General features: G+C 44.7%; 1 long non-coding RNA gene across 1 annotated transcript; it reads left to right on the top strand.

Moving 5' to 3' along the window:
- Positions 1–315: 315 nt before the first annotated feature.
- On the top strand, positions 316–15,180 carry LOC112672345 (uncharacterized). Its single transcript, XR_003144212.3, has 4 exons — positions 316–383; positions 3,982–4,134; positions 11,179–11,220; positions 11,913–15,180. It is a non-coding gene; the product is annotated as an uncharacterized LOC112672345 (long non-coding RNA).
- The last annotated feature ends 1,460 nt before the right edge of the window (positions 15,181–16,640 follow it).

Here is a 16,640-nt window from a genome sequence, read left to right as displayed (position 1 = left end):
ACAGGAGGAGCTCGTGCCGCTCGGATTTGAGTGAGTTGAAGTTAGACTGGGAGCTTTTCAGTTCAAAGGCGGCGCTGATTGACAGATAGAAAAAGGGGGATCGAAATCCGGAGGAACGGAGTAGTCTGGGAGCGGAGATTATTGACAGGGCGAGAGGAACACACTCGCTTAATGAGATGCCGGGGGGCGGGGCCGGCCGGGTGACGTGTGCATAAATAAACAGCCGGGGTGGGCGGGGCGGGGGCGGCCAACAATGATCCTTTCGGGCGCCGGGAGAGGGAGAGGGAGGGGAGGGGAGAGGAGGAGGGGGAGGGAGTCGGAGGGAGGAGTGTGCAGGGGGAGAGGCCTGCGCTGAGTGGGTGCGAGCCCGCGAGTCGGCGAGGGTACGGGGCTCGCTCCGGGAGGGGGCGGCTGGGGAAGGACAATGCGGAGGGGGAGAGGAGGGGAAGGGGGTGGCGACCGAGGCAGGAATCCGAGCCGAGGAAGGCGGAAGGAAAGCCCACTTGGGGGGCGGGGATGGGGAGAGGCCCAGAAAAAGTGCACTTTGGAAATATTAGAAATAAGTCTTACGGAAGGGGGGGTGGGAGGAGGAGGAGGAGAGTACTGTGGGGAAGGGATGGGGGTGGAGGTGGGGGTGGGGGGACGGGAGGGGGTGCTTAGTGGTTAATCCAGCAGTGAAATCAGCCACCCCTGGGCTGGGCGGGGATCTAACAGAAGTGGTCAAAAAGAAAGATCAACCCTCCACTTTTCAGAGAGCTTGGGGAAGTGGGGAGCTGGGCAAAGTTCCTGGTCATCTGCAGTGAAAGAAACTATTAGCCCACGAGGTCTCCCCTCCCCTTTTTGTTTATTAATAGCAAGTCATTTCGTTAAATCTAAATCTCACCAGAATAAATATACCAAGATGACATTGTATCCAAAAAGACGATCAAATAACTGTAGTGTGTGTCAGGGGCATTAAAAATATCCTTAAGGAAAATTACGTGGTTCTTTTTCGACGTAAAGTGTGGTGGTTGGGTTTTTTTTTTTTTTTTTTTTTTTTTTTTTTTTCCTTTGGTAACTGACGTTGGAGGTGGTAGGAAATGAGCTAGGATTCAAAGTCCTTTCTGCCTTTGGAGGTGAAAAGTTTGGGCGTTAACACCGCCAGGGAAAATAAAACTGAAAGTTCACCAACCCCTGGGGATCAGTGGTACTGGAGTCTTTCTCCAAGGGGGTGTGAAATGAAATCCCCAAAAGACTGGCCAAATAATCAAGATGTAGATGGCTCTGGCAGGAAATTGCTAACCAAGCTGATGCTGAAAGAGCTCAGGGAGGAGGTGGAAAGCCTGGGGTTTGAGGCAGGTATTGTTGTTTTTAGGCACTCGCCTGGGGAGCAGATTTGCTACAAAATGGGGAACAGAATTATGTTAAAGAAGAAAAGGCCTGACTCCCAAAACATAGTCTTCCTGGGTGATGGAGCAGGAACACTCATTTTCTTGCAAATATCCAATGAGAAGTGGACCAGAAACTACAACATGAAAAGGAGGACCAAAAAAAAGAAAAGAAAAGAAATCAATAGGAGTTAGCAAATTATCAGTTAGGAACAGTGCGTGATGTACTAAATTATCCCGCCAATCCCTAAAAAAAAAACTCACATACATTCCAACTGGCCCATCAGTACCTAAGATTTCTAAAAGAAAGCAAATTTACCATGTAATATTTAGAGAGTTTGGGTTTCAGCAAAACTGTTTTATAGGCTAAGGTCTCAGAAAGAAGACTACTAAAAATAATGATACCAAGATTGACAAGGCCAGTGAATTCCCCTGCACTGGGAAAAATTCACAACCACATTAGCACACTAAAGAGTGAAGATGCAGGCAAAATAATATGGGAGGGGGGCCTACGGAGGAGAATCACTGTAACTCCCAACTTTAATATTAATCAGAAAAATCAGAAGTACAGTGAGAAGGAGCCAGAAAAGAAGTAAAACAAATGTGTACATTTAATCAGACAGGATTGCATAGGATACAAAGCACAGGGCTAATTAGTCTCAGCAGGTAGGACTAACCTTCAGACTTCATAAATAAATAAGGCGGGCACAGTTTCTAAGAGGGAGAGTGGAGACAGAAAGGGGATTATTTCAAGACACCGAGTAAAAACATGAAGAATGAAATGCTTCACTGTTAAATCCATGTACAAATGGATTTAACAGTTTCCTTTTCGTAGGTCTTTTCACTTGGTTGCCTTTAGATTTACACATTTAGCGAATGACCATAGCTTTTCACACTTGCTAATTGTCACCTGCATACCTAGTGTGCCTGAGTCTGTCTGTGTACAGCGTAGACTTTCCTAAAGCCTGTGTTAAGGGCTTATTTACTTAAACTGGAACACATTCATATAGTAACTCAATTTTATGGCAATTTCTTTGTCCTGTGCGGTGGTATTTTTTTTTTAATCTAACCCTGATCTGAATTAAGTTGGCTAATGAGGTCTTCTATGTCCTCCATAGGACTACCTGGATAATAAAAGCTCATAAATACACGGAGTGGAAATTTTAAGGCATGAACTTATTGTTTTTAATGTCCTGGCCTGCATTTTTTAGCATATGTAAATACCAAGGGCTTTCTTCCAATGATTAGTAACCTCATCCATTTTGGCATATCCTTAATATTTCTCATTCAAAGGAAACTCTTGAATCTTTCCTTCTTTAAATCTCTGACTTAATTATGCAATTAAAAGTTATTCTATGATAGCACACGTGCCACATCTAATTTCATTGCTTCGTGCCATTAAAAGGCTTGGGGAGAGCCGCGAGATCTCAGAGGGTCGATGACCCCCAAGCCTCTGAAAGGGCTTCAGGTGATGCCCGGATGGGAGGTGGGGGAGGGAGAGGATGTGGGATTGCAGTTAGCAAAAAATCAGGGTAATACAATACATTTTTTTAAAAGTCAGGTTGGCTCACAACGCGGACATGTATTTTATAGATTTGGTGTGAAATCTTAAACAACAGTTGGCTTGTGTCCAGGTGCTGAGGCAACTTCTCTCTCCAGATACTGATGACTCCTGGTTTACAGGACCATGAGTTTTGCCCAGATAGCAAGGGGTTCGAAGAACACCAGGAGGGAACCAGACCCCTTCTGACTTTGGCCTGAGCCAAGGGGTTTTTGCATATTGGGAGGCAGGCAGGGAAGGGCAAAAGCTGTGACCTCTTCCTTTGGTGCCCATTCCGGGGGGCCAGCCCAGGTCCTGAACTCTAAGGAGACTATGCCTCAGCCTCTGTCTCTTCCTGCTTCTCCTCACCTGCTGTACTTCTGCATCTTCACTCCTCTGCTTTCTCCTCCCTTCCAGCTGTCCCTCTATTAAATCCCTATGGGCACGTGTTGATATTGGTAGTCTGCATTTTACCTTGAAAATAAAGTGAACAGGTCAAGGTCACCTTTCCCAGGGATATTTCCTTCTCCATCCCTGCTGCCGGGGGGGGGGGGGGGGGGGGGGGGGGGGGTGCGAAAAGGAGATTTCAGCTAATATAAATCATTCTTCAGGCGTTGGTTCCACATGCGGGAGCCACGGTGGAATGGGGGTACCCTCCAACATATGGGAATGTGCTTGATGGGGGGGATGGCGGAAATTGGCCAACTGTTACCTGTGTCCTCTTAGAACTGTCTCACCTGGCAGATGAGGTGGTTGGACTGGTATGTCCCTGGGTCCTTCTTCAACACTCAAGGGGCTCATGATTCCATAGTTTTAGCCCACACCCCACCTATGCTAAGAAGTTCACCAGCACACCAGCAGGGGACAAAGCATGTTGGAAGTTTGGCTTTGGAATTTGGGAAAGACAAGGATAGTCTGCTCAGATTCATCAGAGGTGGAGAATACATGTTGACAAGCACCCGCAGCTCCCCCAATCACTCAGCCAGATTCCACTAAATGACCCTGGACGGTGACTTGTACATGTATGCGGTGTGTATATGTGTTCCATGTGATTTTTTTTTTTTTTCCTTAAAGATCCGGGTTCCAAGATGGATGATCTGTTACCCACTGTGTTGGACTTATCTATGCAGGGAGCGTGCTGACTGAGGGAAGCCAAAAAAAGAATCTGAAAACATAAGGAAGCTATAAAATGGGGAAATGTTTTGAAGCCAAAGTCCTGCTTCCACTGTGAGATTTTCTGTTTGCTTTTTGTTCTGCGTGGGTGATGGTTCCTTATTTGGACCTTGAGGAAAGCTACTCCCTTAGCCAACATAGGAACACTCAAAATTGGACACCTCTGAGAGTTTTCAATTTTAGCAGGAGGAAGGGGTAGGCACAAAAGGGCCACTTCACAGGCATCCTTTTATTTTTCCCCAATGATCCTGTCAAGGGACATGGAAAGGCACATACCCTCCTCTTGAAACCCTGAGGAACACTATTCTGTTCTGGCATTTTTCTGCAGCGCCTGGCTTGATCACCTTGCTTCAGCTAATGACAGGTTTGGGTAATAAAGTGACAATAATGCCTGATGATCCAAGGGTTAATGGGGAGATGTATGCATTTGTACAGAGTTTCATCATCTGCCTTCATAAGCTGATCACTACCGCTATAGGCATTTGTGACAGGAGCAGCCTTTCGAAAGACATCAGTCCTCCATAAATATACCTTTCTTATTGACAAGATGTCTTTTAACCCTAATAGTAATGGAAGAAGGCCAATAAATGAAACATTTACTGCATAACTTGCCTTATTTTGGGGTGGTGTACGATTCCTTTCTAGCCGTCTCTAGAAGATGTTTTCAGCCTAATTTGCTCCCTAGAAATTTCGCTTGCTACAGTTATACGTCTATGACGTTTTATTGCCTGAAGCCAAGTCTGCATAAGAACTTTCTTAAGATATACTTATCCTAATGCCAGGCTACAGGAACTGGGCTGCTTTATGCTGAATTATTTGTGCTACCCTGATATACAGGATAGAGACTTCCCGATAGTCGTTGCCATAGGGTAGGTCTAAATGTTTCTGAGAAGGAGGGGGAAAGGCAGAAAAAGGTGAAAAAAGTTTCATCTAGGTTGATTTGTAGAAGTCCTTAGAATTAATAATTGGGTCTGTATTTAACATATTAAAATGCCTGAGGTTTTCTTTTCTTTCTCTCTCTCTTTTTTAAATAGCTTCAGTGACCCTATCCTTTCTTACAAAGCATCCTTGCTGGCCCAAGCCCATTGTTATGTTCGGAAATGTCACGCATATCCAAGCACCTTCCACAAAAACGTGGGCACTTTAAACTGAGGCAAAGACAATGTCAGCCAGCATGCAGCAATCTCACAAGGTGGTTTACATCTGTTCAAGGGACAGAGCAGGTGAAATTTCAGGAAAGGACAATACCATTGTTCCCCTTGTAACTTATCTAGGTGTAGGCTGGCACACCTGCTTCTGGCCAAGAGCATCATGGGATAAAGGAGGTGAAGGATCCAGGGAGACTTCCAGATCCAGAGTGTGAAGACTTCAGGCTTGGTACCCCAACCTCCCCCCAGGAATCTACAAACAGCTTCGAGCCCTAGTGTGTCCTTGAGGAAGGACTAAATCTCCGTTGATCGAATCCCTTGAGACTGGACTGGAATCGGCTCCCTTTCCTTCTCCCTTACAAAAACCCCAGTTGTTTCTGTAAATTCCAATGATATTCATGGATTACGTTTCCTAATGAAACTTTCATTTGAACAGGGAAAAGGAAGAAGGATAAATGATGAGTTCCATGGTCCAGAGTGAGTTTGGATTGCAGTATAGACGACAGCCTGCAGCACAAGGTTCAGCCAGAGAGAGGTTTTCCGGTTGACTGTCATCTTGAGCAAACTCCGTTTCTTGGTAGCCTGAGGGCACACTGTAAATACCTAGAGCAGGAGGGAAGGCATTAATCGTTATTTCTTAAAGGTTCCAGGATGCCAAGAGTGAGAGGTTATAATGACCTCAAAACCCCATAAGAAGCACAGGTGCCCCTCCTAGCAACCCCTGGCTTAGAAACATAGTCTTTCTCTATGTGTGTGTACCCTGGACACTGATTCTCCCACGCTTTCTAGCGATGGTCCGGGTTCTTGACGTCTGTTGGTAGCACAGGCATAAACATTTCTTGCTCCTACCCAGCCGAGGGCTCTGCTCCTGGAGAAACCCAAGTCCTGGGAGAAACCCAGGGAAGAGCCAGCAGGGGCCCCACCCACTCTCCCTTCTCTTTCCTGCGGGAGTTCATGGGGGCAGGAAGCCTTCTGAGTGATGGTGCCTATATATGCCTGTAAGACCTTCCTAGCTCTGCAAGGCCCTGCCACCCGCCCCCACTGCCAACAGCCAAGGTGATGACTATCTAGAAGCCTGATGGGCATTTCTTAGGGAAGGATCTGCTGTCAGTGACTTTCAGCCTTTTGTTCTTTGGAGGAACCTTGCCTACCCTTCTGTAAGAGAAGCATCTTTCTAATGTGATCTGGCTGTTCATGTTTTTTTTTTTTTTTTTTTTTTTTTGCTGGCTAAAAAACAACATGTACTGTAGAGTTCTTTTTTTAAAAGTGAAATTGCTCATTAAAAATACTTGAAAGGATGTGCTCCAAAATGTCAACAGCACTTTCTTTTCTAGACATGGAATTTTGACTTTCATTCTTATGCTTTTTTTATGCTATCTGGTTTTGTTTGGTTTTGACAACTGGGCACAGGTTATTTGCACAATCACAAAGGAAGGTAATGCTTTTTTTTCCCCCCCGCTTTTCAGAAGTAAATGCCTTGACTTTCCTTCTCCTTCTCTCTTGTATGCATTCTAACCCCCTCAAACCGGGGATATTTCAAGGTAGTTGTTGCTGACATTGCATCTAATATATCACTTTGAACCTCTGCTTGTCAAATTTACTCTCAAAGAGACTATGTCAAAGCACATGTATGATAAAAGACTCCATTTCATGCCTTTAATTTGAAAATTAATTATTAACCTCATCTGGGTGTGCCTGGGTGGCTCAGGTGGTTGAGTGTCGGACTCTTGATTTCAGCTCAGGTCATGATATCGGGGTCCACATTGGGCTCTGTGCTCATCAAAAAGTCTGCTAGAGGGGATCCCTGGGTGGCTCAGAGGTTTAGCACCTGCCTTTGCCCCAGGGCGCGATCTTGGAGTCCCGGGATCGAGTCCCACGTCGGGCTCCCGGCATGGAGCCTGCTTCTCCTTCCTCCTGTGTCTCTGCCTCTCTCTCTCTCTCTCTCTCTCTCTCTCTCGCTATGTCTATCATAAATAAATAAATAAATAAATAAATAAATAAATAAATAAATAAATAAATCTTAAAAAAAAGTCTGCTAGAGATTCTCTTTCCCTCTCCTTCTGCTCCTCCCCCCTTGCAAGCACATGCATGCGCACTCCCCCCAGATAAATAAATAAATAAATAAATAAATAAATAAATAAATAACCCCATTCACCCAAAAGGTGCTCAGAGACCTGCCTGCAGGTTTCATAGTGGTGGCATCCTCTGTTCGTTAAAGGGGACGGTCTTTCTACAACCCTTTCTCATATATTGTCTTACTTGCTGCTCACAACACCTTGTGAGGTAGAGAGGACAAATATAATTAACCCACTTGACAGGTAAGGAAACTGAGAGTCCAAGAGGTGCAGGCTGACCAAGCATCCTATGGCTGGTGATAGCCAGGCCAAGACTGGAATTCAAGTTTCCTGATTCCCAAGTCCAGGTCTTTTTTTGCCACTGGCTCCTGGGTCAACCCAACAACAGAATTAGCCTCACGATTTTTCTGTGATATATTGGGGTTATAAAGAGGATCTTGGCAAAAATATAAATAGTCTCCTTTAATGTAGAACTCACACCCAGCCCTCAGCTACACTGTGAAGTGGATAACATTTGTCCTCAAGCCTACACACACACACACACGCACACGCACACGCACACTTATGCTTCTGGGATGTCCAGGGCTCTCTCCTCAACTTATCCCATTCCTTATACTCCCGACCCCAAAACAGTGCCAGGGGTTGTCACCCTGGGCTCTGATGATGTATCGGACTGAATAATTATTTGTTGTATGGCACTGTCCTGTATGTTGTTGGATATTGAACAGCATCTCTGGTTGTTATCCACTAGTTGACATTGGCACTGCCTACTCAGTTTTAACAGTATAAAATGTCTCCAGAAATTGCCATATGTCCCCTGAGGGTGGAAGGTATGGAGCAAAATCACCCCCAGTAGAGAACCACTGCTCTATACCAAACTCCCTCTCTGGAAGGAATATGATCAACTCAATCATTTTAGTAAGTCAATTCTCTGAGCGTCTCTGCCTTCCTCTAGTTAACCAGGGGCTGGCTCAGAATGGCCTGGGGAGTTTCTCTACACCAGGGCACTTCTACTCTCTGGTGAAAACTATGCCCGGGATCCCTGGGTGGTGCAGCGGTTTGGCGCCTGCCTTTGGCCCAGGGCGCGATCCTGGAGACCCGGGATCGAATCCCACGTCAGGCTCCCGGTGCATGGAGCCTGCTTCTCCCTCTGCCTATGTCTCTACCTCTCTCTCTCTCTCTCTCTCTCTCTGTATGACTATCATAAATAAATAATAAAAAAAAAAAAAAAAAAAACTATGCCCCTCACAAGAGGACATCTTGGTTTTTCCAGAAGGGTTCAAATCTTGGCTCCGCCATGTCTAAATGTGAGCCCTGGGGCCCACCTAAAAATTGTCCTGACTCTCTTTACTCAACTAGAAAGTGGGGACATAAGACCTACATCTGCATGTTATTACTAGGATCCCATGAAGTAAAATGTCAAATTGCCTTGATCACAGAGGCCTTCAGTCAAGGGCAGATTTTGCTTCCTACCCCCTATGTCCAGATGGAGATCAAATGCCTGGATTCAGCACCGAACTGGCACCATAAGAGGGCTCAGGACGCCTCAGCTCTAAGTGTTATTCTATCCCTCTTAATCAAAGATAGCTGGATTGTACAGAGAAGAAACACTTGCAGTCAAAACAATGGAATGGTGGCTTGCTTTTTTTTTTTTTTTTTTAAGATTTTATTTATTCATTCATGAGAGACACACACAGAGACAGAGAGAGAGGCAGAGACACAGGCAGAGGGAAAAGCAGGCCCCAGGCAGGGAGCCCAGGACCACGCCCCGGGCGGAAGGCAGGTGCTAAACCACTGAACCACCCAAGGATCCCTGAATGGTGGCTTTCAAACCAAAGATAAGCTGGACAATTGCAGGGAAGACTTTTTAGGATCTCTCTGTGGTGCTATCCATCGGGAGGGGCAGCCCCTCCATAAGAGTGTCCCCAGTCACCCTCCTCTCTCTGTCCCTTCAAGCAAATCCCTACCACCCATTAAGGAAGGGCAGCAGGACAGATTTCAGAAACCCCCCAAGGCCATCTCCATTGTCTGGTGATTTAATAACACGCAGCCCTTTGTAAACACTAATTAAGCTAGAGCACCGCCCCTGGATCAGGGAGGCCTGCCACCCTCTCACCCCAGGCTCTTGCTTTCAGAAGGGAGGCCATGGAGAGGTGGCCCCCCAGAAGTGGTGTGCCTAGAGAAGAAAGAAAGGAGGAAGCCAGGTCAAAAGGGAAGAGGAGGAATTCCAGGTGAAAGGACTTCAGGTGTTCGGTACAGTCAAGGCTGTTACTGGCTACTCTGGACTGGAGCATCTCTTTCAGATCAGAGGCTCTGCTAGGTCTTCCATTTCTTAGAGAATGGTGTTAGAGACCCCTCTGAGAATCCCAAGCTAGCTTCAAGGCTTTCTCACCTGCTCACACTAAATATTGTGCAAATACAGGGCACTTGGGTGGCTCAGTTTGTTAAGCAGCTGACTTTAGCTCAGATCATCTTAGGATCTTGGAATCAAGCCCTGCATTGGGCTTCATAGTCAGCAGGGAGTCTCCTTCTCTTCTCTCTGCCTCTGCCTCTTTGCCTGGTCATACACACACTCTCTCTCTTTCAATAAATAAAAATCTAAAACAATTTTTTTTGCATATACAGTTGACCCTTGAACAATGCAAGGGGTAAGGGGCACTGACCTCCCACGCCCAATAGAAAATGCACGTTTAACTTTTGGTTCCCCCCAAACTAACTACTAATAGCCTATTGACCAGAAGCCTTACTGATAACATAAAGTCAGTTAACACATATTTTGTACGTTATATGTATTGTATACTGTATTCTTACAATAAAGTAAGCTAGAAAAAAGAAAATGTTATTAAGAAAGCTATAAGGAGAGGTGCCTGGGTGGTGCAGTCAGTTAGTTAATTGTCGGACTCTTGGTTTTGGCTCAGGTCATGATCTTAGGGTCATGAATTTGAGACCCACGACCACTCTGGGCTCAGTGCAGAGTCTGCTTAGAATTTCTCTCTCCTTCTCCCTCTGTTCCTCCTCCCCAGACCACTCACGCTCACACATGTTTGTGTTCTTGATTTATCTGAGAGAGAGATTGAGATCAAGAGCGGGGGTGGGGGTGGGGGATGGGGGTGGCGGTGAGTAGGGGGCAGAGGGAGAGGGAAAAGCAGAGGCAGCCTCCCTTCTGAGCAGGGAGCCCATTGCCAGGCTGGATCCCAGGACCCCAGGATGATAACGTGAACTGAAGGCAGACGCTTAACTGGCTGAGCCACCCAGGCACCCCTCAATAAATAAAGCTTAAAAAAAAAGAAAGAAAGCTATAAGGAAAAGAAAATACATTTACAGTCCTGTACTGTAAAAAAAAGATTCACAACTAAGTGGACCCATGTTGTTCAATGGTCAACAGTCCTCTCTGAACTTCTTATTAAAATTTCCTGCCCTAAAGAATTATAAGTCAAGTCTGACATTTATTGAGCCTTTTACGGTTTTAGGAGCCCTTTGCGACAGGCAAGCAGGAGGATGAGGAGGTGAACCACGTGGGTTCTAGAATGATGGGTGTGAACCTGGCAGAGCCACTCACCAGCTGGGTTGCCTGGAACGAGGTATCTCACCTCTCAGCACTTCCGCTTCCTCTTGCACAAAGGGCAGGTAGTAGGATAGGTCTTGTTAAAATGATTTCTAGGGCACCTGGGTGGCTCGGTTGGTTGGGCGTCTGCCTTCAGCCCAGGTCATGGTCCCAAGGTCCTGGGATGAGTCCCGCTTCAGGAACCCTGCCCAGCGAGGAGCCCACTTCTCCCTCTCCTTTTGCCTGCTACTCTGCCTGCTTGTGCTCACTCTCTCTCACTCTCTGTTGGATAAATAATAAAATCTTTAAAAATATGATTTCTGTTTTACAGATGAAGAAGAAACCAAGACTTGGAAAAATTGGACTAGAAATGGTATGATTTGAACCCAGGACTCCTTTCATAAATTATTCCAGTAAAACTTTTAAAACTTTCTGTTGAAGGACAACATTCATAAAGTAAAGTACACAAATCATAAAATTCACCTTGCTGAATTCTTACTAATAGATACACCCATGTAACTACCATCTAGATTAGGATAATAGGATATTATCAAAACCACAGAAGCCATCCACATGTGCCCTCCAAGTCAACATCCTCCAATGGAGGGTTGCCAGATTTAGCCAATAAAAATAGTGCCTAGGACATACTTAAAATAAAAGATTATTTCCTTTGGGGGAACCTGGGTGGCTCAGTAGGTTAAGCGGCTGCCTTCAGCTCAGGTCATGATCCCAGAGTCCTGGGATTGAGCCCCATGTCTGGCTCCCTGCTCAGCAGGGAGTCTGTATCTCCCTCTCCCCCTCCATCCCCACCTCCCAGCTCATGCTCTGTCTCTCTCTCACTGTCTCTCTCTCACAAATAAATAAACATAATCTTTAAAAAATTATTTGCTTTTAATCTGAAATTCAAATTTAGCTGGGTGGGCTGTATTTTATCTGGCAATCCTACCTCAAAAGCAACCACTAGTCTTGTTTTTATGATTCTAGATTAGCTTTGCCTCTTGTATGTCCTAGAAGTGGAATCATATAGTATGCACTCTTTTGTTTCTGGCTTCTTTTGTTTAACAGGTGCATGAGATTCAACAATGAAGCAGGAGCATTCGGTACTCAGCCAGCAGCCTGGGATCAGGGACATGGACGCCCTCTTGGTACACGCCTGAGGGTCATGGCCAGAGCCTGCTTGCTAGCCCCAACTCCAGGGGGTCCTTCTGGACCTGGGAATGGACCACCACGGTGACCTACAAGAGGAAGCCCTTCTATCCAGCCCTCATCTGCTATCTGAGCCCATGGTGGCCATGGTCTGGGAAGGCCCCAATGTGGTGGGGCCAATGTGGTGGGGCCAATGTGGTGACTCAGCTGAGGCTGCCCCCAGCACCATCATGAGGATGTCAGCATCCACCTCAGCAAGAGCATCGTCCACACCAGTGACTCCATGAAGGAGGGTCAGAGGAGATCCAGCTATGGTTCCAGAACAAAGAGCTAGTGGACAGGGTAGATGGACACTTCCAGAGCAGCATCCACCCAGCCTGAGCACTCAGGCTGCCCTCAGCCACCCCAGAAGCCACCCAGGATCAACTACCTTTGTTGACAAGGACTTGAGCCCACACCTATGGTCTGCCCATCTGTCCCAGACTACCTCCCTGTCCATTTTTTTAATGCCTTTAGTATCCTAAGCCAGCATGAAATTGGACAAAATCCTTTCTGTACCCACGTGCTAAACAATCTTTGAGGTATCTACAAAAGTGTGTAGTATGACCTCCTCTCCCCCGAAGGGAGGAGCCCAGACATTAAATTCACTGTATTGTGCAGGGGGGTGGATCTCTCATTAAAGTTTCTGCCATCTCTGAGGTAGGGAAAAGGACTTTATGCAAACTTATAAGAGTTTGAGAGTTTAAATAAAGCTTACCCTCTTTCTCTCTCTCCCCCCCCCCCCTCTCTCACACAAACAACATTGTAGCCACAATTCTTTTTCATTACTGTACAATATTTTACTGTATACAATGGAAAACACATTTATTTTTTTTAAGATTTCATTTTTAAGTAATCTCTACACCCAACATGGACTTGAACTCACAACCCTGAGATCAAGAGTTACACATTCCACATCTGAGCCAGCCAAGCACCCCATCTACAGTGGAAAACAAATTTGTGATATGTAATCAATCTAAGTTTATTCATCATATATTGTAAACATATACATATACAATGAATATGAACTTTTAGGTTGTTGCTAGCCAAGATAAGGAGGAGTACTATAAATATTCTTGTACATGTTTTTTGTTAATATATGAATGCCTCTCTACTAGGTATACACCTAAGGGTAACATTTCTGTGACATCAGGGTATACATCTGTTCAACTTTAATAGACAGTACCAAATTTCTCCAAATTTGTTGAAACAATATATTTGAGAATGCACAAAAAGATCCATCTGCATCACTTGGTATTGTCAATTTCCTCCCTTTTATGGTTTGAATTTGCATTTCCCTCATAACTCATCTTTTCACATGCTTATTGATGATTTAGATGTCTTCTTTAGTAAGATGCTTGTTTAAGACTTACCCATTTTAAAAAATGGCATGTCTTTTCTTGTTGATTTGTAAGAATTCTTTACATATTGTAGATATAAGACCATTGTCAAACACAGGTTTTGTAAATATCTTCTGCCTATCTGTGGCTTGTTTTTCATTCTCATAATGGTACATTTGGATGGACAGAAGCTTTTAACTTATATGAGTATTACTTTTGTGTGTGTGCTGTTTAAGAAATCTTGACCTCTCCCAAGGTCATAAAGATATCCTCCTATGTTACCTTCTAAAAGCATTTTCATTTTATTATTCCCATTTAGAGTTACTGGGCCTATTTCTTTGTCTATCGTATGTAAAATCCAATTAATTTAAAAATTATTTCCCAGCTTCATAATCCTACAGAACATATGTTCATAATTGCTAATATCTTCATTAGATAGTTCCTTTCAATCCAATAAAGAATCACTAAGTATATTCCCATGTGCCAGGGCATTGTGCTTAATCTAAGAATTTAAAATTTGAACTCAGGACTCAGGTGGTAATTTTCTCAGAGCTCCTAGTCTAGTGTGTGATCTGTCCAGATCCACCTATGCCTCCTGCCTCCACCACCATGTCTCCATAGATTTCCCTTTAGAGGCAAAGTCCACTCAGATTTGCATCTAAGGCTGGGGCTTGATGCTTGTCCTCCAGAGTCTGGGCAGGAAGATGTAGCGCATACTCGCAAGAGTTAGTCCTTTGCCAGCTGGAGGTTCAAAGAGAGAGCCTGAAACCTGGATCATTTGTGAGTTGCAGATCCCTGTGCCAAGTAAGAGCCTACATTCCAGCCAAGTCAGTGGTGGCAAAGATCCATTGTCCAGTCACTTGGATTGGCTCAAAAATGCTTGGAGCAGCTAAAATATCAGTAACAGGAGAAATGATAAATATGAATGATTTGTGGTAGCTCATCGCATCCTAACTATTCTGCTTTGCTGGCCTCACTAGTTCTTCCCATCAATCATCAATCACATAACTAACACCCAGCTACCAATTCTTAGACTGGGGAAGGTGGTCAGTAAAGGAATAGCAGCCTCTACCTCAATTCCAGGGTCTTTTTTCCTTTGGAGACTTATGAAGCTGGTCCAGAACATAAACCTTTAACATAAACAAGCCCAGCCCAAGACCCTTGTATCTTAGACTCCTTGTGTCTTAGGACTGTCTTTGGGGATTAGAGCTCCTTACCTGGTTCTTCCTGGCCCCGACCACCTCAAATTAGAATATCCCACCCTCCCCAGGAAGTCCCACCCTCCAAAATTCACCTACAACATTGATGGCTCTCGTCCCAGACAAGCCGATCACAACTTCCATAAGAGATGGAGTCTAGACCTTGTAGGGAAAGGGGCCTTACTCTTTCATTTTTCCTGGTATTTTTTTCTCCACTTTCTTTCACCAGCTTACTTCCCAATCCCTCCAGCAAAAACCCTGAAATACTCAGATGATGCTTCTCTACCTAGTACTTTCTTCTCAAAGGAAGTCTTCCTGGGTGGCAGATAGCCTTTTCCTAAATAAAGGGAAGATTACAAGAATAAGGGGTCAAAGGCACAGAATTGAAATGCAAATGTGGGTTCTTAACTCTTGATGTATTTTTAAAAAGTAAGGAAACACTGAGTGAGATTTTTCTGAGAATACTTTAAACATGAAGAGAAGGACTCCTGACTGGGTCATTTGGTAAACCATTGGACTCTTGATCTTGGGGTCGTGAGTTCAAGCCCCCATGTTGGGGTAGAGATGACTTTTTAAAAAAAGTTTGGTAGTGCCCGTAGATGATGGCTAAAAGTTGAATAAAGATTTTTAAATAAATAAATAAAATGTACCAAGAATCTCTAACAGCATTGGTGTGTGTTTTTGATTTGATGGAGGGACAGCAAGGTGAGCTTCTGTGATGACCAGGCTGGAGGCAGGAAGGAACCTTTACTGGACCTTGTAAGGAGGGCAGTTGAGTGGTGCAAGACCAAACGGTATTCTCTGAGCCAACAGAAGGAGCCTGGAAGAAGATCACAGACTATTGGGAGGCGGGCCTCCAGGGTGGCCTGACCATGAATGGGGCAGGGAAATAGTCCAATCCTTGTTGCAGGCCAAATACAGGCATTTAAAGGGAATTAGGGCTCCTATGAGCAGCATGAGGGAAAACTGAGTTAACTGTGCTCTACGCTCCAAAGCTAGAAGCTCCCACTGGGAACTCAACAGGAAAGACCTGACCCCTTCAGAGACAAAGGACTCAGGAGGGCTGAGTCCTATGATCACGGCTCATAGAAGGTGCTGGAACCAAAGGGGACTGTTCTCTCCATACCAAAGCCAAGGGGCCCCTGGCAACTCCAGGCTCTATTTAACTCTGCTCTACTTAATTTCCTCAAGATAAAGTGCCCACACTGTGGACTTCAGGCTTGCTTTCTCTGGAAGCAGCTGGGGGTGGCCTTTATTAAGGAAATGTTTCCTCTCTGACATAGGAATGGCTCTGAGGAGGGAACCCAAGGCTGGCGATCTATTCTGGAGGTGAAGCCAAGGGGGTGGAGTGAGCATGTCCCATGTACCCTCCTAAAGAAGCATGCTACTTATTCCCAGGGCTCAGGCCTTTATTATTATTATTATTATTATTATTATTATTATTATTATTATTATTCCCTAAGGCCATCAACTCTATTGAGAAAAGAAAGAGAAAACTGCTGAATGCTATTTTTGAAAAGAGTTCTCCATACTGAACTGAGCCTTCTACCCCAGGTGGATCCCAAAGGCTTCCCAGGGGTTTCTGATGTGCACATAATCCAGGGGTTTGTGTACTTTGAGGCAAAACATTGTGTCTTTATTCTTACTGAGCTCTCACTGAAATTTAGTATTTCCTTCTATTATCAGTGTGGGCAACAAACCGTAATAGTAGTACAGTAACGTAACCTTTTAAAAAAATTAACTTCATATCTAAACATTCCTAATTATTTCAATTGTTACAAGTGTATATTATTTATAATATGGGAATATGAATAGTAAAATATAATTTCTATATATATATTTTAAAGATTTTATTTATTTATTCATGAGAGACATACGGAGAGAGACAGAGACATAGGCAGAAGGAGAAGCAGGCTCCTTGCAGGGAGCCCGATCCCAGGACTCGATCCCAGGACACCGGGATCATGACCTGAGCCAAAGGCAGACCCTCAACCACTGAGCCACCCAGGCATCCCATAAAATATGATTTATAAAACCAAAAATCTATAATTCTCCAAACAACTGCTGGG

Source organism: Canis lupus, chromosome 28 (genome assembly GCF_003254725.2).
Source record: "Canis lupus dingo isolate Sandy chromosome 28, ASM325472v2, whole genome shotgun sequence".
NCBI classification, from domain to species: domain Eukaryota; kingdom Metazoa; phylum Chordata; class Mammalia; order Carnivora; family Canidae; genus Canis; species Canis lupus.
The sequence above is the reverse complement of the archived record's forward strand: the minus strand, read 5'-3'. Positions and strand labels throughout refer to the sequence as shown.